Source organism: Apodemus sylvaticus, chromosome 3 (genome assembly GCF_947179515.1).
Source record: "Apodemus sylvaticus chromosome 3, mApoSyl1.1, whole genome shotgun sequence".
In the NCBI taxonomy this organism is placed as follows: domain Eukaryota; kingdom Metazoa; phylum Chordata; class Mammalia; order Rodentia; family Muridae; genus Apodemus; species Apodemus sylvaticus.
In genome coordinates, this window is record NC_067474.1 from 132,233,294 (window position 1) to 132,259,774 (window position 26,481).

The window sequence follows — 26,481 nt, forward strand, 5'->3', positions numbered from 1 at the left end:
AGGCTCCAACAGGCTCTCTTCAAGGCACCAGCCTTACATCTCCCTGACCTGACTCGCCCTTTTTCCCTTTATGTAACTGAAAAAAGAGGGATTTGCCCTTGGAGTCTTAGGCCATCAACTGGGACCTTCCTTTGCACCTGTAGCATACTTGTCAAAAAGACTGGATTTAACCATCCAGGGATGGGCACCTTGTATTCGTGCCTTAGCAGCTGCTGAACTCCTTATTCGAGGATCAGAGAAATTAACCCTGGGGTCTTCTATAACTGTGCTCTCTTCTCATAACCTGTCACAGATCCTAACTTGCAGACTCTACCTCCCTCCAGAGTTCTTTCTCTCCAGGTAGCGCTAATAGAAGATTCCACGCTCACCTTCCAATCATGTCCTCCTCTTAATATTTCTACTCTTCTCCCCCAACCTAATACTAACCACTCCCTGTCTCATTCTTGCACTGAGACTTTAGAGCAACTATTACCTCATCCTTCACACATACAGGAGGGCACATTGCCTCAAGCCATTTATACTTGGTACACAGATGGAAGCTCCTTTCTATATGAAGGGACTAGAAAAGCTGACTATGCCATAGTGTCAGACACCGAGGTGGTAGAGGCACAGGCCCTTCCTGTACACACCACTAATCAACAGGCTGAGCTGATAGCTCTCACCCGTGCCTTTCAACTGGCACAGGGACAATCCCTCAATGTCTATACAGATTCTAAATATGCCTTCCATGTCCTCCTGTCCTACGCTGCTATCTAGAAAGAGCGTGGGTTACTTACCACAACAGGAGGATCAGTAACTAATGCAAACCATATTTTAGCCTTGCTAAAGGCCTCTCATCTCCCCAAAGCTATTGGGATTGTCCACTGCAGATCTCACCAGACAGATGACTCTATTGTATCTAAGGGAAACAACCGAGCTGATGAGACAGCTAGAGCTGCGGCCCTTAGGGGGCTAAACTCATCTTGCCTTCCCCGAGACATCCTTACACTACAACCCACATCTCTACCTCCACCCCCTGACACTCGCCAAACTCTATCCTATCTTCACCAGCTCTTTCATTCTAACAGTCGAGCGTTATCTTCTTTTGTTAAGACCCACTTACAGCCTACTCCTGAAGACTTAAATTTCTTAAAATCTATCACTGCTTCTTGTAAAATCTGTCAGATGTCAGATTCCAACTTGAGGTATCATAGTACCCCTTTCCCTACCCATCAGGCTAGAGGTTCCCTTCCTGGAACTGACTGGCAGCTTGACTTTATCTATATGCCTACAGTCAAGCATTCCAAGTACCTCCTGGTCTTGGTGGACACCTTCTCGAGGTGGGTAGAAGCCTTTCCTACCACTAACAAAAGGGCTCAGACAGTCTCTGATCTCCTCCGAGAGATCATCCCCTGATTTGGTGTTCCAACCTCCCTTCAGTCAGACAATGGTCCTGAATTTACTTCCCAGGTCTCTCAGAGTCTATCTAAGGCCTTAAACATCCCTTGGCATTTTCACATTCCTTACCATCCTCAATCTTCAGGTAAGGTAGAAAGAACTAATCGCTCTTTAAAAACAACTCTTGCCAAGCTGTCACAGGAACTTCACCTTGACTGGGTAAAACTCCTACCTCTGGCTCTTTTCAGGCTACGAGCTCTCCCCAAGCGACCTCTCCTCATCTCACCCTTTGAACTTATGTATGGACATCCAGTTTTAACTCCTGGTCTCTCACCTAAATGCTCTCCCCTCCCAGACCACCTACTCACCCCATTGCTTTGCCACCTTTGATCTCTCCTATGGGACTTTGCTGACCACCATCTACTGCGGTCATAGACTGTCTCCTGTCCACTACCTGTCAACATTGGAGACCAAGTCCTCTTATCCCCTCCAGATCATCGGCCCTCACCCCTCTCTCCCAAATGGCAGGGCCCTTTTTTTTCTTTTCTTTTTAATTTATTGATATATTTATTTACATTTCAAATGATTTCCCCTTTTCTGGACCCCCACTCCCCGAAAGTCCCATCAGTCCCCTTCCCCCTCCACCCGTTTTTCCACCCAACCCTTCCCACTTCCCTGTTCTGATTTTGTTCAATACTGCTTCACTGAGTCTTTTCAGAACAAGGGGCCACTCCTCCTTTCTTCTTGTACCTCATTTGATGTGTGGATTATGTTTTGGGTATTCCAGTTTTCTAGGTTAATATCCACTTATTAGTGAGTGCATACCATGATTCATCTTTTGAGTCTGGGTTACCTGACTTAGTATGATGTTCTCCAGCTCCATCCATTTGCCTAAGAATTTCATGAATTCATTGTTTCTAATGGCTGAATAGTACTCCATTGTGTAGATATACCACATTTTTTTGCATCCACTCTTCTGTTGAGGGATACCTGGGTTCTTTCCAACTTCTGGCAATTATAAATAGGGCTGCTATGAACATAGTGGAACATGCTGGGGAATCTTTTGGGTATATGACCAGGAGTGGTATAGCAGGATCTTCTGGAAGTGAGGTGGCAGGGCCCTTTTAAGGTGATTCTCGTGACCCCTACAGCCTCTAAACTGGAAGGATTTCCTCATTGGGTCCATCTATCTCACCTTAAACCTTTCATCCCTCCACCTAAAGATAACTCTTCTTCATACACGTCAACCCTGACAGGACCGTGCTCTATTAAGCTCCGGAGGACATCGAGACCATCCACCTTGTCCCCAATTCCAGAACATGAGACTCCACTCCAGCAGCCAAGCTCGACCTCATTGGATTAGACATGGGTTTCTTGTCCTACTCCTGCTGTTCTTCATTTCCATTCAGGGCAGTCCTTACATCTGGAGATTCAAGGTTCAAGAAACCCCCACAGATAACAAACAAGAAACCCCCACAGATAACAAACAGTCTTTCCAAATAGGGTCAGGAAACTGCTCCATAGCTGGATGTCAGGTACCGATCCAAATCGCGATCATCCCTGTATCTGTTATCCCATCTAAGTATTATGATCTCTATACTTGCTTTCTCTTTGACCAGACAGAAGATTACTGTAAAAAATGGCCAGACGAATATGGGGGCTGCCCATATTGGTCTTGTCAGATACATATGCTAGGATCACGGGTCAACCATTTCTTCTATCAACACCGCAAGACACTTTTCTTCTACATACAAGACCCGTGGGATTCCAGGTGGGAAACAGGAGTTGTTGGTAAGCTCTATCGTAAAAACCAGCCGAGTTCCCCAATAAGTACCATCCATATTCAGAGAAGATATATCTCAATCACCCAACCCCTAGATATTGGAAAAGTAGGGGAGATAATTAAACACTCCTCTGAGTTCCTTGATTCTTTGACAGCACCCCTCATAAATGGCACTAACTTGTCATTTCGCCTGTTGCTTCAAACCTTGACCTCAGCATACCAGCTCCTTAATGTCACCAGGCCTGGTTGCTTTAAAGATTGTTGGTTATGTGTACCCCCAGGAATTGATTCAAAACTGTCACTTACAGCTTCTCCGGTGATACCGCCAAATAACCTTACCTCACCTTTTGTTAGCTGTCCTGACTCCGATGTCACCATGGCTCCGTACCTTACCTCTGTCCCTCTCTTTGGCATGGCAAACTGTTTTAAGACCTCTGGGACACGTTCTATAGGAACATTAAGCTCCCTAGACTGTAATAAAACCATAAGCCTTGATATATCATCTCTGCCACAATGCCCTGCAATCCAAAACATGTCAATTCTTTGTGGCACTCAGGTATATCATCGCCTACCTGCCAGTTGGTCAGGAGTTTGCATATTGGTACTCCTTTTCCCTGAGCTTGGAGTTATCCAGGGAAATGAGTCCCTGCCAATCCCAGTTATAAATATGATAGCTGCTCAACATAAGAGAGCAGTTCAGATCGTGCCTCTTTTGGTAGCTACAGGAATAGCCGTAGCTGTTAGTACTGGGGTGGCAGGAATAACAACTTCTCTGGCCCAATACAATACATTTACTTCTCAGTTTAAAAGTGACTTCCAGGGAATGACTGAAACTGTGCTTACTCTCCAGAAGCAGATAGATTCTTTGGCGGCCGTGGTGCTTCAGAACTGACGGGAACTAGATGTTTTAACAGCTAAGGAAGGTGGTCTTTGCCTGTTCCTCCAAGAAGAATGCTGTTTCTATGTCAACCAATCCGGAATAGTGAGAAACAAAATCCAGGAGCTACAGACAGACATAAAGAACTTCAGAGATCGTGAGATCTCCAGCTCTGACATTTTCGAAAACCCTGTATGGAAATGGATACTCCCTTTTGTAATGCCTTTTCTAGTCATCTTTCTGTTGTTATTGTTTGCTTCCTGCCTAATTAATCTTGTTTCTACATTCCTCCAACGGCAAATGCAAAAAAATTCTAACCAAACTATTAATCAGCTTCTGTTACAGAATTACCAGCCGCTGCCCACAGAAGAGCCCCTGTCCCCAGATGTAGCTGATGCAAACATGCATCAGGTGGACTCTGATGATGAAAGTCAGCTATAACCCAAAATTGACAATGCCCCTAGACAGCAGGAAGTAGTTTAACAGACACGGCGCCCTCACTCCTTTTCATCATCGGGTCCCCCCTCCCTTTTTCTTTTTCCTTTTCTTTTTAATGAAAGAAATGCAGGAATGTAGGTACCCAAGGACTGCAAAGCTGGCAATGCATAGGTCTGTTGCCAAGGCAACAGCTACCATTTACACAGAATTCCATAGCCTACCTTTACCTGAAATTATGTCACCACCAGTATATAACCGGGCAGCGCTCTTTCCCCCTCCTCTTTTTCTCTTCCCCCTTTCTCCCCTTCCTTCCCACCTGCTACCCCTTCCCTATCTTAAATAAAGTCCCACGTGGAACTATCTGGCCTAGTGTGTCTCATTGCAGCTCACAGTTCCACCGCGTCCCCGTGGCACGATGCAACGGGCACGCACAAGTGAGCTCAGCAACCAGCCCCAGCCGCAGCACAGTGAGCAGACAGGACGTTCAGCGCAGAAACCAACACTAATGCCCTGTCTACAAAGTGTAGAGTGCACGGATGGTTTAGACTTTAAGGATCCCCTAGTAGCATCTTTGCCTGTTCTTGGACCTAAGGGACGCAGTCTAAAGATGAACTCTTTCACTCCACCCTCTGCTCTTTAGCAGAGTCTTACTCAGGGTTTCTGTTCCTGCACAAAAATCATGACCAAGAAGCAAGTTGTGGAGGAAAGGGTTTATTCAGCTTACACTTCCAGAATGCTGTTCATCGCCAAAGGAAGTCAGGACTGGAACTCAAGGAGGTCAGAAGGCAGGAGCTGATGCAGAAGCCATGGAGGGATGTTCCTTACTGGCTGGCTTCCCCTGGATTGCTCAGCTTGCTATTTAATAGAACTCAAGACTACCAGTCTGGGGTGGCCCTACCCACAAGGGGCCCTCCTTGATCACTAAGTGAGAAAATGCCTTACACCTGGATCTCCCTCTCTCTCTCTCTCTCTCTCTCTCTCTCTCTCTCTCTCTCTCTCTCTCTGGTTTTTCTTTTTTCTCTTTCTTTCTTTCTTTCTTTCTTTCTTTCTTTCTTTCTTTCTTTTTTTTGTCAAAACAGGGTTTCTCTGAATAGCCCTTGCTATCCTATCCCAGACATCTGTAAACCAGGGTGGGATCAAACCAGAAATCTGGCTGCCTCTGCCTCCCACGTGCTGGGATTACAGTCCTGGGCCACCACTGCCCAGATCAGCTGGATCGCATTGAGGAACTTCCTCAACTCAAGCTCCTCTTTCTCTGATTCCTCCAGCTTGTGTCAAGTTAACACATACCACCAACCAGTACAGGGCCCAAGGCCATAGGGTTGTCAAAGGAGACAGATGCAGACTGCCAGTGACCCCAGCTGGGTAATCATCCTGGGGCAAGAGCATAGCAAACTCACAGCAAAGACATTAACAGATTGCTGAGCCCTTCCTGGAGGGAAAACATGCTAAGCCAGGGAAACATGTGCTAAGCTCACTGCCCTCTGCTCTAGAAAGGCAAGGCCTCCAGTGAAACAGCTCCTTGCCAATTCCATTGATCTGCAAGTACTGGAGACTGCACAGAGCTCCTCTTCTAGCCACTGGTGAGTCAGTGGGGGACAAGGACAGATAGTACTCCATCATCCAGTTGGATCGGTGCTAAGGGTGGCAGCCTTGGGAAGGAAGAGACCATTGCCCTAGGCATGCTCACCTTTGCTTCCTGTCACATCACTTCTACTATCTATAAATGCTCTTTTATGCCACATGTGACTCTTAGCCTGCAGAGTTCTGCAAAGTGCGCTCTGGCGGATATGTCCAGTTATACATTCCATTAGCCTCTGCCTCCTAAGGTTTCCCAGGCAGGCACAGCCCTCCACACCCTGCCTGATGCTTAAACTTGAGGCTATCTGCAGAGGTTATCTTAACACAAGATAAGCTCTTCTGCAGATGTCAGTCTTCTGGGACCTGCCCATCAATGCCCAGTGGATTCACAAGGCACGAACCAGGACAAGGGCTCTACACACTGCCTGTGCTCTTGCCTAGTTGGTACCAAGGTTACAGGTGGTTCTAGCTGTGACAAAATGCCTGCAGGCAAGGACTCACTGATAATGAAGATGTCCTTAGATGGCTGCTGTGCTGGTTCTGCTGTGTCTCTTGCCTCTGACTCCAGGACTGAGACTGGAATCAGGCACTGCAGGAACCTCTGCATCATCTGCATGACCTCCCTGCTTCCCTGAGATAGTAAACAGATGATCTTTTGTTCCTTCTTTTGTTTTTAGGCTTTTGTTTTGGGTGTCTTAAGATAGGATTTCTCTGTGTAGCTTTGGCTCTCCTGGATCGAGTTCTTAGCTCAGGCTGTCCTCAACTTCACACAGTTCTGACTGCCTCAGCCTCCCGAGTGCTGTGATGAAGGTGTGTGTCACCAGAACTGGTTTGAACTGATGATTTTAAGAGTAGAAATAAAATAATGAAAATAGAGAAAGACCAACATATAACACAACCAAATGTGGAATTACAAAGCAGGAAGTGGATCTGCACAGAAGTGCAAAGGTTGTAACTAGGCATCTGCCCTGGGCTAAGAGGGAGTCTGAGATCCAAAGTTAGCACTGTGGACAATTCAATACCAGCAATCACAAAAGAAAAAACGGTGACGTTGGCTTCTCCAAATGAATAAATAAGATCAACCAGCTGGGTGGTGGTGGCGGCTGAGGAAGCGGGCCTCGAAGGCAAAGGTACACGCCTTTGATCCCAGCACTTGGGAGGCAGAGGCAGGCAGATTTCAGCGTTTGAGGCCGGCCTGGTCTACAGAGTGAGTTCCAGGACAACCAAGGCTACACTGTCTTGAAAAAACAAACAACAACAACAACAACAACAAAAAAAAAAAACAACGATTAAACCTGAGCAACTCTTTGGTCTGTGGCTGTAGAGCAGTGGTGGAGTAGTTGCTTAGGATTGGAACTCTGGCTGGGCGGTGGTGGTGCACGCCTTTAATCCCAGCACTTGGGAGGCAGAGGCAGGTGGATTTCTGAGTTTGAGGCCAGCCTGGTCTACACAGTGAGTTTCAGGATAGCCTGGGCTATACAGAGAAACCCTGTCTCAAAAAAAAAAAAAGAAAGAAAGAAAGAAAGAAAGAAAGAAAGAAAGAAAGAAAGAAAGAAAGAAAGAAAGAAAGAAAGAAAGAAAGAAAAGAAAAGAAAAGAAAAGAAAAGAAAAGAAAAGAAAAGAAAAGGGAATGGAACGTTGTATTTGATCCTCAAAACATGAGGAGAGAGGGAGGGGGATGGGAGCGAGCTAGAACAGTGAAGTCTTGATCTGGATCCAACAGGCATGCAGTGAGTGCAGTCGTTCATGAAAATGAGAAACCCACGATGTTGGACAGGCTACCAATAAAACTGCAGTTTTGTAGCACTTTAAAGTAGAACCTGCTGGGAGGGGTCTAGAGCAGGTGATTCTCTATGCGAGTGCTGTTAGGATGCCAGGAATTCAAATCAGCTGGTAATACACCTGGATGGCAGTGGGATTCACCAAGGAATACATCTATAGAATACACACGGAGAGTATAGAGTGTATGTGTATGTCTGTGTGTGTCTCTGTGTGTCTGTGTGTATGAGTGTGTGTGCGCGCATTTGTGAGTGTATGCATGTGTGCAGGCATGCATGCATGAATGCGCATGCGAGTGTGAGTGATCGTGTCACCTATCCATATATGGGATTAAAATCTTTCACCACGTGCTGGAGAGATGGCTCAGTGGTCAAGAGCACTGACTGGTCTTCTACAGGTCCTGAGTTCAATTCCCAACAAACCACATGTTGACTCACAACCATCTGTAATGGAATCTGATATAAATCATATGTATATATGTATATATATGCATATATATGAAATGCATACTACTTAAAAAATTATTCATCACAAAAAGACAGCTAAGCACAAAAGAAAGTAGGAATGTGGAAAGAGAAGCCATAGGCACACAGGAAATGTAGCAAATCGTAAAATTACATTTCTTCTTTTCAGTACAGACTTTAAGATGCAAATGAATTAAACTCTATAAATCAAAATCAGAAGTCAGCTGAATGGGTTCTCTTTTTTGTTTGTTTGTTTTTAGTTTATGTTTATGGGTGTGTGGCAGTGTGTCTGTACATGACAAAGGACAGAGTATGCTCTATACCCTGGGGTAGGTCTTACTATGGACGAATGGATGAACCAGCACGTGGATGCTGGGAATCCCACCTGTGTCATCAGCAAGCAAGAGTGCTTTTAACCCCAGGAGCCACCACCCCTGAGTCCCACAGATTATAGGAAAGGTTCTCCACAGAAGCTACAACAGTTCTAAATATTTGTGCATCTAGCAAATGATAAAATATATGAAAAACATTTGAAGAAAACCCGGGAAAACTGAAGGGAAAAACAGACAAGTCTGGAACAGCAGTTAGAGACAAATATTTTCCTTCAATTCTGTCTCTAAATAACCATATAGGCAAGGAAAGAGAGAGTTTGAACAATAGAGGAACCCAATGTGACAGAAGTGTAGGGATTTTATCCCAGGGCAGTGTGGGCGGCAGGGCAGAGGAGAGGCAAAGGGATCTCTTGAGTTCAATTCCACTCTGTTCTAAGAGGGAATTCCAGGCTAGCCAGGAGCTACCCAAAGAAACCCTGTCTAGAAAAACCAGCCAATCAAACAACCAAAGGAACAAATAAAAACAAAAGAAAATCAATTAACAAACAACCAAGAACCTGCAATATTAATGAAGGGACCTGACCAGATTTTCAGTGTTTCTGAGCAGGAATTGTTTGGATAACAATCCCAACTCTCCAGGAAATGGAATCCAATGTAGGCAGCTGAAGGAGAGCTAGAAATTCAGGTCATTTGTTTACTTCAGAACTCAACCCATGAGAACAGAGTCACTTGGATCAAATCTAGAAGCTATAGGTTACTTGTGTTTGTGTTTGATTTTGTTATTCTGTTTTTATAAACCCATGAGAACAGAGTCACTTGGATCAAATCTAGAAGCTATAGGTTACTTGTGTTTGTGTTTGATTTTGTTATTCTGTTTTTATAAAGGATACGTTTTTATTAAGACACTTAACTTTTTCATTGTTTCTTTCTTTTTTCTTTCCTTTTCTTTCTTTCTCTTTTTTCTTTTTCTTTTTCTTTTTTTATTTTTGGTTTTTCATTTTTTTGGGGGGTTTTTGGATTTGGTTTTTTCGAGAGAGGGTTTTTCTGTATAGCCCTGGCTATCCTGAAACTCACTCTGTAGACCAGGCTGGCCTCAAACTCAGAAATCTGCCTGCCTCTGCCTCCCAGACTGCTGGGATTACAGGCATGCGCCACCACCGCCCGGCTTTTTCTTAACTTTTTAAAAATATTTTTTATTAGACCATTGAGAATTTTGTACAATATTTTTTAAGATTTATTTATTTTATGTGAGTACATTGTCTTTCTCTTCAGACATGCCAGAAGAGGGCATAGGGTTCCATTACAGCCACCATGAAGTTGCAGGGAATTGAAATGAGGACCTGCAGGAAGAACAGGCAGTGTTCTTAACCACTGAGCCATCTCTCGAGCCCTGTTTTTGTTTTTTGGGCCACGGCTTTTCTGAGTATCCCTGGCTGTCCTGAACTCAGATTGCAGGGCAGGATGGCCTTGAACTCACAGACTTCTGTCTGCCTCTCCACCTCTGGGGTGCTCCAATTAAAGGCGTGCACCACAAGGCATGGCTCTCTAGATAAATCTTTAAGACCTTCCTTCTCAACTTTCACATCTCAAGAAGACCACGGAAACACCCTCAAGGTAAGGGGGGAACACGCCAGTGCACTTATCCCTTACACATATCCGGTGAAATTCAGGAAAGAGACCCCAAGGCAGTTCTCTGCCTCCCCAAAGCTTCAACACTTTATACAGTTCCTCAGTGGTGACCACCAACCATAACATTATTTCTGTTACTACTTCATAACTATAATTTTTGCTACTGTAATGAATCGTAATGTAGCAGATATACAGGAATCTGATATGGGACCCTTGTGAAAGGGCGGTTCAATCCTCGGGAAGAGTCTCAAAAAACGCATTAAAAGCCAGATCCCCAAGGCTTCTTGCATGCAAATTCAAAACTCCCGGGGTCCCACCGGGTTGGTAGGTAGATACTCACTTCACTAGGCTCCTCCCCCGGAGGGGTGTGGTCAACGAAAGACCCCCATAAAAGTCCAAGCCAGTACTTCTGTTCTTCAGAAAGGGTTCTCGCAGTCTGCCGAGATCACATTAGCTAGTGGTTACCATCGGAGTCCACCTCCTGCATCCTCTTGGGTAAGTCTCCAGTCTCAGTGGGAAAGGTTACCAGCCTGGACTGGATCTCAAGATGGGGAGGTCAGAAATTCTGTACTAAGGCAGAGAGAAGTATCTGAAGACATTCTATAAGGCACATGTATTTATGTTGAGAGACAAACACACCCTGTGCTGGAGCCAGTGGGGTGGAATTGTAATAAAAACGATTGTAACCATCACAGCTGTGTTTCAATATAGGATGCAGTTCCAGCTCAGCCCTGAAGCAGGCCTTGAAGGTGTCCTGAATGCCAGGACTCAGGAGCCAGATGGAAACCAGTAGGAGAGTATATATGGTGACTACAACTCAAGTCCCATAATTAAAAATTAAATTTTTAAATTAAAACTTAATTTAAATTAAATTTTATTATACAATTTTAAATTAAAATTTTTTTAATTTAGTAAAGATTAAATAAATCTTTAATTTTAAAAAGATTTATATATTGTATGTGGTGTGGCTGTTTTCAGACACACCAGAAGAGGCCATCAGATTCCATTACAGATGGTTGTGATCCACCATGTGGTTGCTGGGAATTGGACTCAGGACTTCTGAAAGAGCAGTCAGTGCTCCTAACCCCTGAGCCTTCTCTCCAGTCCTAACAACTGTGATTTTTTTAAGCCCAGCCTTGTCTATAGAAGGAGTTTCCAGCCAGTTAAGGTCTGTCTCAAAATAAGAATTTTAAAACAATAAAATGAAGCCAGGCATGGTGGCACTTGCCCTAATCCCTGTACTACAGAGGGGAGTCAGAGGCGAAGTGCATCAAGAGCAGCCTGATCCACCTAGTAGACTTCAGGGCAGCCAGGGCTCCTAGACAGACACTGGATCAAAAAACACTTCAAAATTACATAACTGGCAGCATTTTTTGTTGGAGGTGGTGGTTGTTGAGGTGGTTTTGTTTGTGGGTTTTGTTTGGTTTGGTTTGGATGATTGGTTTTGTTTTTTGTTTTGTTTGTTTGTTTGTTTTTGGTTATAAGGCCTCTCTTTATAAGAATTCACTCCGTAAACCAGTTTGGCCTAGAACTCACAGAAATACACCTACTTCTGCCTTTCCAATGCTGAGATCTGTGCTACCACGCCTGGCCTCTAAAAGTCATAGTTTTAATGGTCCTGTCCAGGTGTTCAGACCCATTTGCATTGCTGAGGGCCTGTAGGTTAGAGACCAGAGCCAGTACTTTTATGTGCACCTGGATTCCTTCCAGGCTTCTCTGCGTCCTCAGATACTGATCCGGTTCTGGCAGGTTCTCTTTGGACAAATTAGAGGCATGGCTCTAGAGTGGCTTGCCCTAGAGTGGCTTCCAGCATGGCTGTCTGGGAATGACTGTGGAGTCATGGGACAGGAAGTTTAAGATGCACTTCTGGAGCCAAGCAGCGGTGGCGCACGCCTGTGTTCCCAGCACTTGGGAGGCTGAGGCAGGCAGATTTCTGAGTTCCAGGCCAGCCTGGTCTACAGAGTGAGTTCCAGGACAGCCAGGGTTATAGAGAGATACCCTCTCTCGAAAGAGCCAAATCCAAAACACACACACAAAAAAAACCAAAAGATTCTCTTCTGATCTGTGTTTGAAAATATTTATCTTTGCTTGTAATATGTATTTATATTATATATATTATATATATTATATAATTGTCCAAGTTTCTTGCTATGTGAAGATGACTGTATGTGTCTCTGAAGGCCAAAAGAGAGTTAGGTCCCCTTGGCGTGGAGACTTTTATGAGCCACACATACAAAAACATCCTCAAAATAGCTCTTAACCACTGAGCCATTTGCCCCTTGCGCCATAGAGGTCTGTTGGTTTGGAATATTTATGCTGTATTTTTTGGTTGTCAAGTTTGGTTTTATGTTTGTTTGCTTGTTTGCTTGTTTATTTTGGAACTAGGTTTCTTTGTGTAGCTCTGGCTGTCCTGGAACTCACTGTGTAGACCAGGCTAGCTGGAACTCAGAGATCCTCCAGGATCTGCATCCTGAGTGCTGGGATTAAAGGCTTGAGCCACAACCCTTTGCTTTACTTTAATCCCCCACACAGCCTGCCCCACCCCTGCAAACTGCCGCCCCTCCCCCATGCTTCTCATAATTTTTTTTTTAATGTATTCAAACAATTTTGGTTGACAGTGGTGCTGTTTTCCTTTAATCCCAGCACTAGGGAGGCAGAGGCAAGCGAGGCAGATCCCTGAGTTCAAGGCCAGCATGATCAACAGGTTTAGTTCCAGGATGGCCAGGGCTAGAGAAACCCTGCCTTGAAAAACAAAACAGATGAAATAAATAATAATAACAAATTAACTTAAAAGTAGTAAAAACAACAACATAAAAAAAAAAACAACTACAAAGGTGGTTTAGAATATGAATAGCAGGGGTGGTGGTCCACTCTTTAACTCAGCCATCTGGAGGCAGAGACACACAGATCTATGAGTTTGAGTTAAGCCTCTTGGACAGAATGAGTTTCAGGACAGCTAGGGCTCTACAGTGAAGCTCTGTCTCAAAAAAAAAAAAACCAGTAATAATAAGAAGAACAATAATAATAATTCTTATTATTGTACTTATAATAATAAATAATAATAAGCTGTAATGACAATTTTTCTCCTGCTGTTGCTGGGCCTTTCTGTTTGTTAGTTCGTTTGTTTTGAGATAGGAACTCTCTATTTAGTCCTGACTGCTCTGGAACTCCTTGCTCCACATAGACCAGAATGGCCTGGAACTCACAGCAATGTTTTGGCCTCTGCCTCCCAAGTGCATTAGCCTCCAACTCTCAGCTTGCTCTTGACCTTTGAGACAAGACCTCCCTGTGTGGCTCTGCTAGGACTATCCTAGGGAATCACTTTTCCTCCTTCCCCTCTCCCACAGCACCTCAGGAGACCAGCATTCTCCTGTGTGGCTCTGTAGAGGACAGATCTCAGGATGGACTCTTCCCCTGCAGTCCTTCAGGAATCATGTCTGCAGCACACCCAGGTGTTTCTTTCCACTGTCAATCCTGAATCTGAATTACCCATTCATTTGATGATAGACCGACTCCTAGATACATCTCACAGTTTGGTACAGTAAAGCAAGCCCCTGTGTGTCATCCCTGTTTTCTAAGGCATTTGTGACATTTTAAATTTCTATGTTTCTTTTGGTTTTTCAAGACTGTTTCACTGTAGCCCAGCTTTCCTGAAACTCTGTAAACTAGGCTGGCCTAGAACTCATAGGTCCTCCCTCTGCCTCCTGAGTGCTGGGATTAACAGCGCTAACCACCATCACCATTCTGGCCCTCATTTACAGCTCTAGTGGTATGCAAGAATTCTGCCTCTCTACAGCTCAACAACACTAGTTACTAGTTGGGGGCCCCTCTTTGTAAATACTACGCAGCTGGGTCTGGAGAGATGGCTCAGTGGTTAAGAGCACTGTTGGTTCTTCTGAAAGTCCCGAGTTCAAATCCCAGCAACACAGGGTGGCTCACAACCATCTATAATGAGATATGACTCCCTATTCTAGTATCTGAAGACAGGTATATTATACTCACATGTAATACATTTTTTAATAAAAAATAAAAAACACTCATCCAATAATTATCTGCTCTCTCTCCTTTCCCTTTCCTATGCTGATATTGGGCCCCCTTTCACCGCCCTGTTATTAATTCATGTAACTTGAGTAATGTTTTGGGGTCCTTGGCCGCTGTGTGTGTGAGCTGTTGCATTTTGAACCTAGGGCTTCTACCAACAAGCTGTGATGGATTCCCTAGCCTTCCGTCCTTTGGTGAGATGCTGGGGTTGAATACAGGGCTTCAGTGTGATGTAGGCAATGCTGGCCTACCACTGAGCGACAGTCTCCAACCTTTTAATTTATTCGTTTATGGTTGTTGTTATTATTTGAATTTTCCAGAGGAGTTCTCTGTGTGGTCCTGGCTACCCTGGAACAGACATTGCAGAAACCAATCTCAGGTGCATCTATCTGCCTCCTGAGTGTTGGGACCATGTGGCATGTGACACCACTGCACGGCTATTTATTTATTTATTTATTTATTTGGATTTGTTTTTCTTTTTCTTTTCTTTTTTTCTTTTTCTTTTTCTTTTCTTTCTTTCTTTCTTTCTTTCTTTCTTTCTTTTTTTTTTTTTTTTTTTTTTGAGACAGGGTTTATCTGTGTAGCCCTGGCTATCCTGAAACTCACTCTATAGACCAGGCTGGCTTCGAACTCAGAAATCTGCCTGCCTCTGCCTCCCAGAATGCTGAGATTAGAGTTGAGTGCCACCACCAGCCAGCATCTATTTATTTTTAATCACAATCTTTTGAATGTTCTTATTGTTTGTTGGTTTTTTCGTTGGTTTTTAAAAAGGGTTTCTCAGTTGCCCTGTCTGTCCTGGAACTAGCTCCATAGAACACACTGGTGTCAAATTCAGGTATCCCATTCCTTTGTATCTGGGAAAACCCTGGAATAATGCTTGAATGATGTGAAGACATTCTTAGGAGGGTGAACTAGTCACAGACCTGAACTGCCATTGTGGAAACGGTCATTTTGGAGATACCTAACACGTAGTAACAAAAGTAGGAGTGGCACCTCTGTTTTCCATCCTTTGGGTCACGTTAGGCTTTTCCTCCATTTCTTAGAGAATCTAGAAAGTTAATGAGCAAGCTCACAAGTGGACGACCTGGTCTTTCTCTTGTAGCACTTGCAAATTTTTTTAAAACAATCTTTTTGCCAGCTACCATAAATCCCATATGGATTGTATAGACACACATATATATTTCCCCAGGATTTTTTTTTTAAAAATACATGACAATCTCTCCAGTCTCTCCAACCAATCTTTTGTTCTAAATAGCACAAGTAGACTTTGAACCTACAATCTTCTTGCTTCAACCTTCCAAGTCGCTGGAACTGTAGGACTGTCACCTGAGGTGGTTTCTTCACTGTGTGCCACAGTGCATCTGTGTAGGGCACAGGACAACGTACAAGAACTGGTTTCCTTCTGTCTCTCTGTGGGTTTCAGGTTTGGATGACAATGCTTTACCCACTTGCCATCCTGCCAGCCTCCTTCCTCCCTTTCCATTTACAAATAAGTTCACCAAGTCTGCTGATCTTTAAAAAAAAAACTATCCATTTTTATTTCCACTGACTTTTCTCTATTGGCTCTGCTCTAATCTTATTTCCTTCCTCCAAACACTTTGGAGTTTATTTTATTCCTATGACCCCAATTGTCAATATCGGGAGCTTGCTGTTTCATGTTTCTGGGCTTTTAATGCATTTGTAGCCATACAGTAGAGTGTGCCCTACAGGGAGCAGTTTCTCCTTAAAGCAGCAATAGCCATGACTCCTGTGTCCCTAGTGACTGGTAGAATTGTTACATACTTCCTTCAAAAGCTAATTTACTCATTTAACTGGGACTCTTCTGAAATGCTTAGAGAGCCTCTTTTGAGTAAGAAAAGATGGTGGGATGGGTTAGCTTGCCATCTGTGAGGGGCAGTGTAAGGAACAGGACTGAAGGTGGTGTCATTGACCTTCTGGTTTTTCTTCCTAGGTGATTACAACTGAAAATCCAGTCACACAAAAAGTTTAACTCCATCCTCCAAACATCTGAGGTGCTTCAGTTTGTCCCAAGTCTTCCTGACACACAAGGAAAGGTTACAAGCTCCAGCTTAGCTTCAGGTTTTAGAGCCTCTCACAGCCCCCGTGAAGGACACACAGTGCAAGTCAGTCCAGAGTCATGACTTCCTGCAGTTCCACAGTGATGACCTCTGACTATTCTACTATCCCCCAGTCAGTCTCAACAGCACAGCCTGCAAGAGCCCTTAATATACCCCTTGCAGAGCCAGCTAAGGCTGGTCCTGTTGGACAAGAAGCTATGCCTGTTGTCCAGATGATCTCCACGGAGGGCTCACACCTGACAGATGTCAATGATAGCTCCAAGTCCTTACTCACTGGATACCAGATGACAGCAGCCATGGAAAACAAGGGGACCATTTCTATTGAAGAGAACCAGAACAACTCCCTTCATGATAATCAGCTAGCAACTGTTACTGAGGGCTCCATGGTGAACTTCAATGCTGACCAAACCTCATTTGAAGACTGTCCATTCATTTCCTGGGATGACCAAGCCTCCTACGGGGGTCAAATGGTGATGTCCAGTGCTGATCAGATTTACCATGGGCATCAGAATATGGCCTTCAATAGGGAGCAGAATGTCTATAGAAGTCTGGTGACCACTGGCTGTGGTCACCAGACAAACTTTAGGGATCAGATGACAACCTACACTGACCAGAATGTCTACAGAGATAAGATGAGTGGTGATCAGATCTACTATAATGATCAAATGACAGTTCCCAATGGAATCCAGACTCTCCATGGGGGTCAACCAGTGCCCCATGATTCTAACCAGACTCTCTATGGGGGTCAGACAATGCCTTTTGATACGAACCAGACTCTCTATGGGAGTCAGCCAATGCCCCTTGATTCTAACCACACTGTCTATGGAGGCCAACAAATGCCCCATGATTCTAACCAGATTCTCTATGGGGGTCAGAAAATGCCTTTTGATACTTCCCAGACTGTCTATGGGGGTGAAAAAATGCCACATGATTCTAACCAGACTCTCTATGGGGGTCAGACAATACCTCTTGATACTAACCAGTCTCTCTATAGAAATCAAATGAAAATCTCCACTGATGACTTCACCTATGGGACTCTGATGACACTCCCTAAGGGTAACCAAACTTTCTATGGCAGTCAGATGACAACTGCCAATGTTGAGCAGATAGTCTATGGGTTTCAGAAAATGTCCCTCAGTGGTAACCAGGCTCTCCATAGAAGTCAGAAGACCACTCCCAGTGATGAGCCAACCTTTGATGGAAACTCGATGACACCCTGTGATGGTAACCAAAGTCTCTATGGAGGTCAAAGGACAATCCACAATGGAGACCAGGCCTTCTATGAGAGTCAACCAATGATTCCCAGCACTAATGTATCTTACTACAGGGCTCAGAGAACTGATGTCCAGAATCTCTGTGGAAGTCCGAGGACAACCCCCAGAGATAATCAGACCTTCTACGGATACCATAGGACAACCGTGGATGGTAACCTAACCCTCTGTGGGGGCCAGACAACAACCCCCAATGGTGAGCAGACCTTCTACGACATGCAGATGACAACCTCCAGTGGGGACCAGACCAGTAATCCAGGATTGATGATGTCCCTTGACAGTAGCCAGATGCCCTATGATGACAGAAGCTTATACCATTCAAACTCACACTTGGACCCAGGACAGCCCTCAGCAAGCTCTTCAAACTTTCCTGTGCTACCAGGAAATCTCCCAGAGAGGAAGAAGAGCCTCAGGACTCAGAACCAAAAGAAAGGGAAGGCCCACATCTGCCCTAAATGTAGAAAGTCTTTTTCAAAATCTTGCCATCTCAAATGCCATGAACGCATTCACACTGGTGAGTGAGGATCTGTCTGTTCGTGGTGGTTGGGAGGAAAGTGGCTACACATCTGCCTTTATAAAAGTTTGACACTTATTTGAGATTATTGCCACTTCCTGGAGCTCTGCCTCTCCAGAAATCTTTTGGGAAGGGTGGCAAGTTTGAAGGTGGATTGAGAGGTTTTATTGATAATCCTGGCTGTAGGGGTAGTGTCTCATGTGCTCCAGCCTTCTGTGGTGACCTTTGCACTGCATGATGGGATAAGTGGTGTATCAATTTGTTCCCTTGTGGAGGTTTCTGGCCTCCTTTCCATAGATGAGTGCTTGCCATGCCATCTCCCTGGTCATGAACAGCCAGGTCCAAGAAATCCTACCACCTGAGTCTCCAGGGACAGAGGACTATTGACCATGTTTATTTCAGACTCTGCTTTCCCTCTTTGGGGACTCTCTTCTAGGACCATCTTCCTTGTCACTCACTCTTTCATTGGCTTTCTTTTTCATCCCTTCCTTGCCTCCTCTTTTCCTGTTTTTCTCTTTCTTCCTATCCTTGAAGTTCTCCTTTACCCTCCAACTCTTCCTCCTACCCAGCTTGTCCTTTTACTTCTGGTCCTCCCTGTCCATCTTGTTTAACTTGTGCTCTGACACTCTGGAGTCTGGGCCCATCTTCACCTGACTGTAATGAGCATCTCTTTGTCTCCGATACAGGGGAAAAGCCCTACAACTGCAAATTCCCGAAATGCACATGGGCATTCAAGCGCTCAGATGAGCTCTCCCGCCACATGAGGAAGCACACTAGACAATTGACCTTTGAGTGTGAATTCTGCCCCAACGCCTACACACGAAAGGACAACTTAAAGTCGCATCTAAAACGATGCCACCAGCCGGGTGGTGGTAGCACATGCCTTTAATCATAGCACTTGGGAGGTGGATTTCGGAGTTGGAGGCCAGCCTGGTCTACAGAGTGAGTTCCAGAACAGCCAGGGCTACACAGAGAAACCCTGTCTTGAAAAACAAAAAACAAACAAACAAACAAACAAAGATTCCAGGAGAGGGAAACTCACTTGAAGTGTAAATAAAGAATATATTGAATAAAATAACAATGATAATAATAATAATATTAATTGACTACATTAAATGATTTTCAAAAGTTTTAGGAGATGTTTATTGGCTAAGACCTTACCTTAAGCTTACCAGAGGAGAACTTAAACCTCTGATATTTTCAAGGGGGATGCAAATCCTAATTCCCCTTGACAATTAACTGATGAGGGATGAATAGCTTTGAAGAAAGAAGAGGAAGCTGTTAGCCAACAACAGATCTGTTATATAGACTGTGATCAATTGTTGGCTGTTCACTTCATTGCTAATTTCTCATGTGCCCATAGCAGTTCTTTGGCAAAAGAGACCATTAGCATGGAATCATCTTTCTAAGTATCCGAGTAAATATTTACTACCCTATTATGAAGATGTTGCTGGGTTAATAGAGAATTGTAAGAAAGAATCCCAGACGTATATTGGGAAAGAAACTGCTGAAATATTTTATTCCTTACTCCAAACAGCAATTAAATTGTTTATTGTAGAATACTGATAGTTGGCCTATCGCATGTACAAATTTCTTAGGCAAAATTGATAATCATTATCCAAAAGACAATTTGTTACAGTTTTCCTCTATGCATGATTTTATGTTTTCTTAAATTTATGTATGCACCCCATAGAAAATCTTCTTACTGTATTTATTGACGCCTCATCTAATGGGAAGGGAGCATGTGAGATTGGATCACATATTCACTCTCTTGGAGTTTACCCCAACTTCAGGACAAATAAGTGAACTATCTGCCAGAGACACTGTTTTGGAAATGTTCAAAAATCAAGTTTTTAATTTATATACTGATAGCCAATATATATCTCATGGTTTATGATTGCTTGAAACTTCCTATTTTAGATACTTCTAATTCTCAAATTTTGTAATTATGCAAATACAACTCACTCTAAGAGAAGGTACTATTTCTTAACATTATAGGTCATTTAAGAGCTCAAACTGTATTGCTGGGTGCCCTTGGGGCAATGCCACTGCAGATTTCTGTATGAGGCAGATTATAGGCCATACACAGGAACAATTAGCCAAACAATCTCAATCTCTACATCACCAAAATAGAAATAGCTTGAGACAACAATTGAGTTTGTTTTTCCAGCAGGACATGGGCTGGACCTGTTGTGCCCCCAGCACAGATGTGGCACCTGTGTAGCATAGATTTCACGGGGTCCCCAACAAATGGAGTGAGGGTTATTCCCAGTCTTACAGAGTGTGACAGGAATCCTTGGGATGGGGAGATCTCAGTGTCTTTTCCCTGGCTTGGCCACTGAGGCTTGCTATGCTGTCTCCAGTTAGTTCATGAGCAGCACAAATTATTTTTCTCTCTTTAAAGGTCTGTGTGCAGTCCAGTGTGTGGTCTCTTTTACTCATTTATTTGAGGTACTTTGAAAGTATTTTCCACTCAGGACCCTTAAGAGAGGGGCAGACCATAGATGCCTGGGACTACAGTTGTCCTGAGAAACATTTGAGGATCTTGGCCAACTCACTCTCAATACAGAACCACCACAATTACACCAATGACACTTTTGAAGTCCTGGCTGTCCTAGAACTCACTTCGTAAACCAGGTCTGCATTGAACTCAAGAGACCTGCCTGCATCTGCTTCCTAACACCCAAACACAATGGCATTTTTAATACCATGTTGTGAATATTTTTTAAAAAATGAACATCTATACAATCCCAGTGCCCAGGACCATGCAATCAGGAGTGGAGATGGCCACCCAGAACAACATCCTGGGATTCCTTCCACACAGTGAGAGGAGGCCAAAACACAGTACAACCTCCAGGGTTTTCCCCCACAGAGGCCAAATGAGGCAGAGAGGAGGAAGCCTCTCATTGCCCAGGAATGAGAAGAGAAAAAGAGAAGCAGACTGGAGTGGAGAGAAGGAAGACAGCTAGGACATGTGGAAAAGAGAGCTTGACCATGCATGGTGAGGAGGCAGGTGGACAAACACACAGCCTGGGAGCAGCATCTATGAAAAGGACTAGCTGGTAGCTAGTTCAGGACAGTTCTCTGATGGACTTGGACAGATCCTGTTTGTCCCCCTTGCTCAGGATCATAACTAGAATGCCCTCAGTGCAGCATCTGGATAACCGGGTATGGGTCCAAACACTCGAGGCTTGTTTTGGCAACAGGGCCCCAGACCAGAGCACAGTAGGACCACACAGTGACTCAGCACTGGTATGCTAATGAGGTGCACCTTAGTTCTCCTATCACAATGCAACACGCCCCTAAGCGAGGGCTGCTGAGCTATATAAGGGAGTCAAAAGACAGGCTCAGGGGGCCCCATGTTGGAGAAGAAAAGCAAGGTCCTGAATAAAGCACTGCAGAGAAGAACCTGGTCCTGTCACGTCTTTCCTTGTGGGACGATGTTGGGTGCGACATTTGGTGGCCCTTCCGGGGAAGGTTCAGAACTCTCAGCTTCAGGAGCGGTACCAGTATGTTCCCTGGGGAAGTAGGGATGATAAAGTTCGCCAGAGGGGCGGTGATAAAGTTTGCCGGCCCGGCAACAAGTTAGAGCATATGAAACACTATCTGTTGCTCGCAATACTGGCACCCACTGTGGCAGTTGCAGCACTGATATTGTTCCTGCTCTGTGAGTGTCACGAGACCCCAGAAGAATGCACATATAAAAGAGCGGTGCGAGACACCTGTGCTAACGCGTGTGTAGGTAAACATGGCCACAGGATGGGAAATTCTACCAGCCACCGATATTTGTGTCGCTAAAAGAGTTGTTAAACACCAGGGGGATTAAGCTTGGCCAAAAGAATCTGCAGTGTTTCATAGAATCCTGTGAAGCGGTGGCCCCATGGTTCGCTGTTTCTGGTAACCTATCTGTTGCCTCATGGGATAAACTTGGTAAAGATCTTGACAGGGCATGGGAGAAAAAGAACCTTAAACCAGACATGCCGCCCATTTGGAGGCTGGTTAGAGCTTGTCTAGAAGACAAAAACTGTGAGGAGGCAAAGAAACTAGGGAATAAGGCCCTGCAGGAACATCGGGAAAGCCAGTCAGAAAGAGAAAGTGAAACTAACAGATCTAAAAGGAAAGGGAAGCACAAGGAAAGGGAAACCTCCCCGTTTCGCTTATATCCCTCCCTGGAAATTTTTAGCTCTGATGATAGGTCAGAACAAGACAGTCTAGATGAGGAGGAAGAACAAGAATTAGAGGAGGAGGCTTTTGAATACGACAGGCACCACCACCCACAAGTTAATTTAGCTACACAAAAAGGGAAGGGCAGCAGCAAACTGATACCCTTCGCTCCACCTCCATATAGAGAGGAAAAGCCTTCTGTTAAACGCTTATTCTGTCCTGATACATGGAGGACCACATGCAGAGAATTAAGTTTGGCCCTCCCGGTCATGGAGCGCGAGGATGGGACGCGTTATCACCAGGCTCTTGAGTTTAAACATATTAAAGACATGGCTGAATTGGTACGTACCTACGGTATCACTGCAGCTTACACAGTTACCCAATTGGAGAGCCTGGCACGTACCGCTCTCACGCCTACAGATTGGCAACAGCTGGCAAACTCACAAAATCGGTCAGCAGCTGAGCAACATTCGCTTCAGTGCCCTCAATCGACAGAAATGGTAAAATGGAAAGATATATTGTCCAATCAATGGCTTGTCCAAGATCCCATCATAACGAGATCGAGGGGAGCTGTTTGTGTTTTCCCGCAGGACAGGAACGATCCCATTTGGGTGCTGGAGCCACTGACGAGGAAAGTGAACCTCCAAGAGAGTGGAGAAGATGCTGAGACTTTAGTACTCATGGATATTGATCCTGATACTTCGTCTCCCCCTAGGGATGACAGAGAAGCTCACACTTTGGGCCATAGCAAAAACCTGGCCCATACCACTCCCTGTCCAAAGCCTTTTCCTGGGTCAAGGAGTGGGCAGGGATGTTAGCCATGGCCGCCCTTATGTGCTTAGCAGCCTTTATTTGTTTATGGTGCTTCTGTCATGTCAGACGAGAACAAATTGCACATAAAGCCATGGTCTACCAAGCACTCGTAGCCATGGACTCTAATGAGGATGTTTCTATCTGGCTTGCCTCCCTAAAAAATTGATAGCCTTCGCCCCAGGGTATGCCTCAAACCAACTAACTTCCAACGACACCCCAAGACAGGCAACTTCTCAACACTTGGACCAACCTAGGACATGGGGCCTAGTGGGCGAGAGGGTAACCCTTCCATGGGTAAGACCACGTGGGGACTGAGATGACCTAAGACACGGGTCGTGGGTTACCACCTTCCAGGCAACCTGATTAGCCCCGGCAAGGGACAGCATCAATAAAATAAAATGGGGGGAGATGTGGGAAGCCACTTTATCCAGCACCATTGCAAGACGGCGCTTTCAGGAAAATTTTAGTCCTGGTAAACAACTCTGGTGCATGTGTGCTACAACAACACAGTGACTCAGTACTGGTATGGTAATGAGGTGCACCTTAGTTCTCCTATCACAATGCAACACGCCCCTAAGCAAGGGCTGCTGGGCTATATAAGGGCAGCAAAAGACAGGCTCGGGGCCCTGTGTTGGAGAAGAAAAGCAAGGTCCTGAATAAAACACAGCAGAGAAGAACCTGGTCCTGTCCCGTCTTTCCTTGCGGGACGAGGTCGGGCACAACATATGTGGGGAATATAAGAGTCATGGGAGGCAGAGGGATGGAGGAAACTTGGTTGGGTGGGGAGTGAAAGGGGAGGGTCAGGTGGGGAGAGGAGAGAGGGCCAAAGGCCCATGAGAAAGAAGTGACAGAAGAGACCCTGGGCTGGGCAGGAGAGGGAATTGATGTCAGTCAATACAGCCGACATAGAACAGATTTGTCCTTCTGTCCAAAGGGCACTTGAGACAACTTTTCTCCTTTAGAGAAATATTAAAGTCATCCACTAAAAGGATTTACTTTATCACCCAGTCAGTCCTAGGTATTAGGAAAAAGTCATAAAAATTAAAAAAAATTAAGGGTCTAGTAGGTCCTAGCTACTGCAGGTTGCTTAAAGGATGTTTAACAACACAGAGCAGCTTGGGAGACAAGAACTTGTCCATAAACTGAAAACCACACCCACCTTCTCATTATGAGACACATGGCCAATTGCAGATACCCAGCAACATTCAGTTGCCTTGCCCTCTGTGAAAAGAATATGCACCTCCTAGCTGAGAGTTCTGCCTTCAATCACAAGAGACAGTTGGTCTGTGTCTCAGACAGACAACAAAGATTCCCAGGGGTGAGCACAAACCAACCTGTAAGGAATAGCCCAACACCAAGCTCTCATAATGGTTGAACTAACCAGTTCAGCTAAAGCCATCCATATTAAACATACCCAGTGACCCTGGAAACAAAGAGAGACTGTAGTCTCTAGTGCCTGGATGAAGAGGCAGGTGTCCTTGTCAGTCATGCAGGAATATGCCTTCCTGCCTAGGAAGGAACCTGGCCACTGATACTCAGGACTCCTGCTCTTCAAGACAAACAGAGGGCATGGTCTTGAACCTGAAGAATGAATTCCTCAGGCTCATGCTGGGAAAGTGAGTCAGCCTGTCTTTGCTTTTAAGTGGACAGATACAAATGGAAGTTCAAGTGGGCAACATATGTGGGCCAGGTTGCCCCAAAGATTTAAACATACTCTGCAGCCCTGTTGGATGAAACACTGAGGGCTGAATTCCTGTCCTTGCCTCAGAGATTTCCTGGGAAAACAGATTGTAATGGGGCCACTGCTGGGCTGCTGCCAGACTTACAGACCTTGGCATCTGAGCTCAACCTAGAAAGGCCACCCTTGTACCTCAGAAGCTCCCTGTCCTGGAGAGCAGCCGAGGAAAGCAAGAGGAGCCTCTCTCAGAGGAGGACTGCTGCCCCTCTTCAGGTCCAATTCCTAACACTAAGAGACAGACAGGATTGAGAGGACCAAGTGATGGCTAGTATCTTAGTCAGGGCTTCCATTCCCACACAAACATCCTGTCCAAAAGGCAAGCTGGGGAGGAAAGGGTTTATTCAGCTTACATATTCACATTGCTGTTCTTCAACAAAGCAAGTCAGGACTGGAACTCAAGCAGATCAGGAGACAGGAGCTGATGAGGAGACCATGGATGGATGTTACTTTCTGGCTTACTTCCCCTGCCTATCTCAGCTTGCTTTCTGATAAAACCCAGGACTACCAGCCCAGGGATGGCACCACCCACAATGGACCCTCCTCTTTAATCATTAATTGAGAAAATGTCTTACAGCTTGATCTTATGGAGGTATTTCCTCAAGAGAGGTTCCTTTTTCTTGGATAACTCCAGCTTGTGTCAAGTGGACACAAAACCAGCCAGCACAGCTAGGCACTGCTGCTTCTGCACAACAGAGCTTGTAGAAATAGCAAAGCCTCTGTACCAGCACAAAGGGGGACACTGAGCTGCTGATCTGGACTGAGACTTAAAGAAAAGACATTTGAAGCTTTCAAAACAGCTCTGACTTGGGCTCTAGCCCCATCAGTTCCAGATGTTTCAAAATCTTTTCAACTGCATGTCCATGAAACAAGACAGGGAAGAGATATATCCCAAACTTTGGGGCCATGGAAAATACCAGTGATAGACCTGTCCAAATGCTTAGACCATGTAGCCACAGACATGTCCACCTGTCTAAGAGCAGTGACTGCTTCTGTTAGTCTACTGGACAAAAAGACAAAAAACCAGGCAACTCTGAGTCAGGAACTTATGCTCACAATACCCTATGGCATGGTTGAGTCTCTCTCCTAGACCACCAGAAACTGCCTGTTCACTGCCTATGTGACCCAAGAGCAGGCCCCCTTCCTGGGCCACCCAAGAAACTGGTTTGAAAATCCCAGTCACCAATTCTGCTAAACCCTTGCCAGAGGAACAATCTCAGGTGTTCATCTGACAGTGTCACAAGAAAAAAGAAACGCAGACAAAAAAGTAAAAAAGGAAGAAAAAAAAAGGTGAAACCCAGTTTGTAGAAGTTTGATTTGGCTTCATGCCAGGTACTTCAGCAAGAAGGACAGCATTGATCAATCTGACCCAGGTTCTCAGATGAGGAAAGGAAAGGCTATCACTGTATTCAGGAACAGATTTTATATATTTACTACCACACGTGTCCATGGTATGAGGCTTAGAAAAAGACAGTTTCTCAACTACTAGGGGAAAGGACATGACAAAAAACAAAAAACAAAACAACAACAACAACAAAAAACCCCAATCTCGTCACTCCAAGAGGCTTTTTGCCTTCCCCTCCAAATTGCTGTCCTCCATTCCTG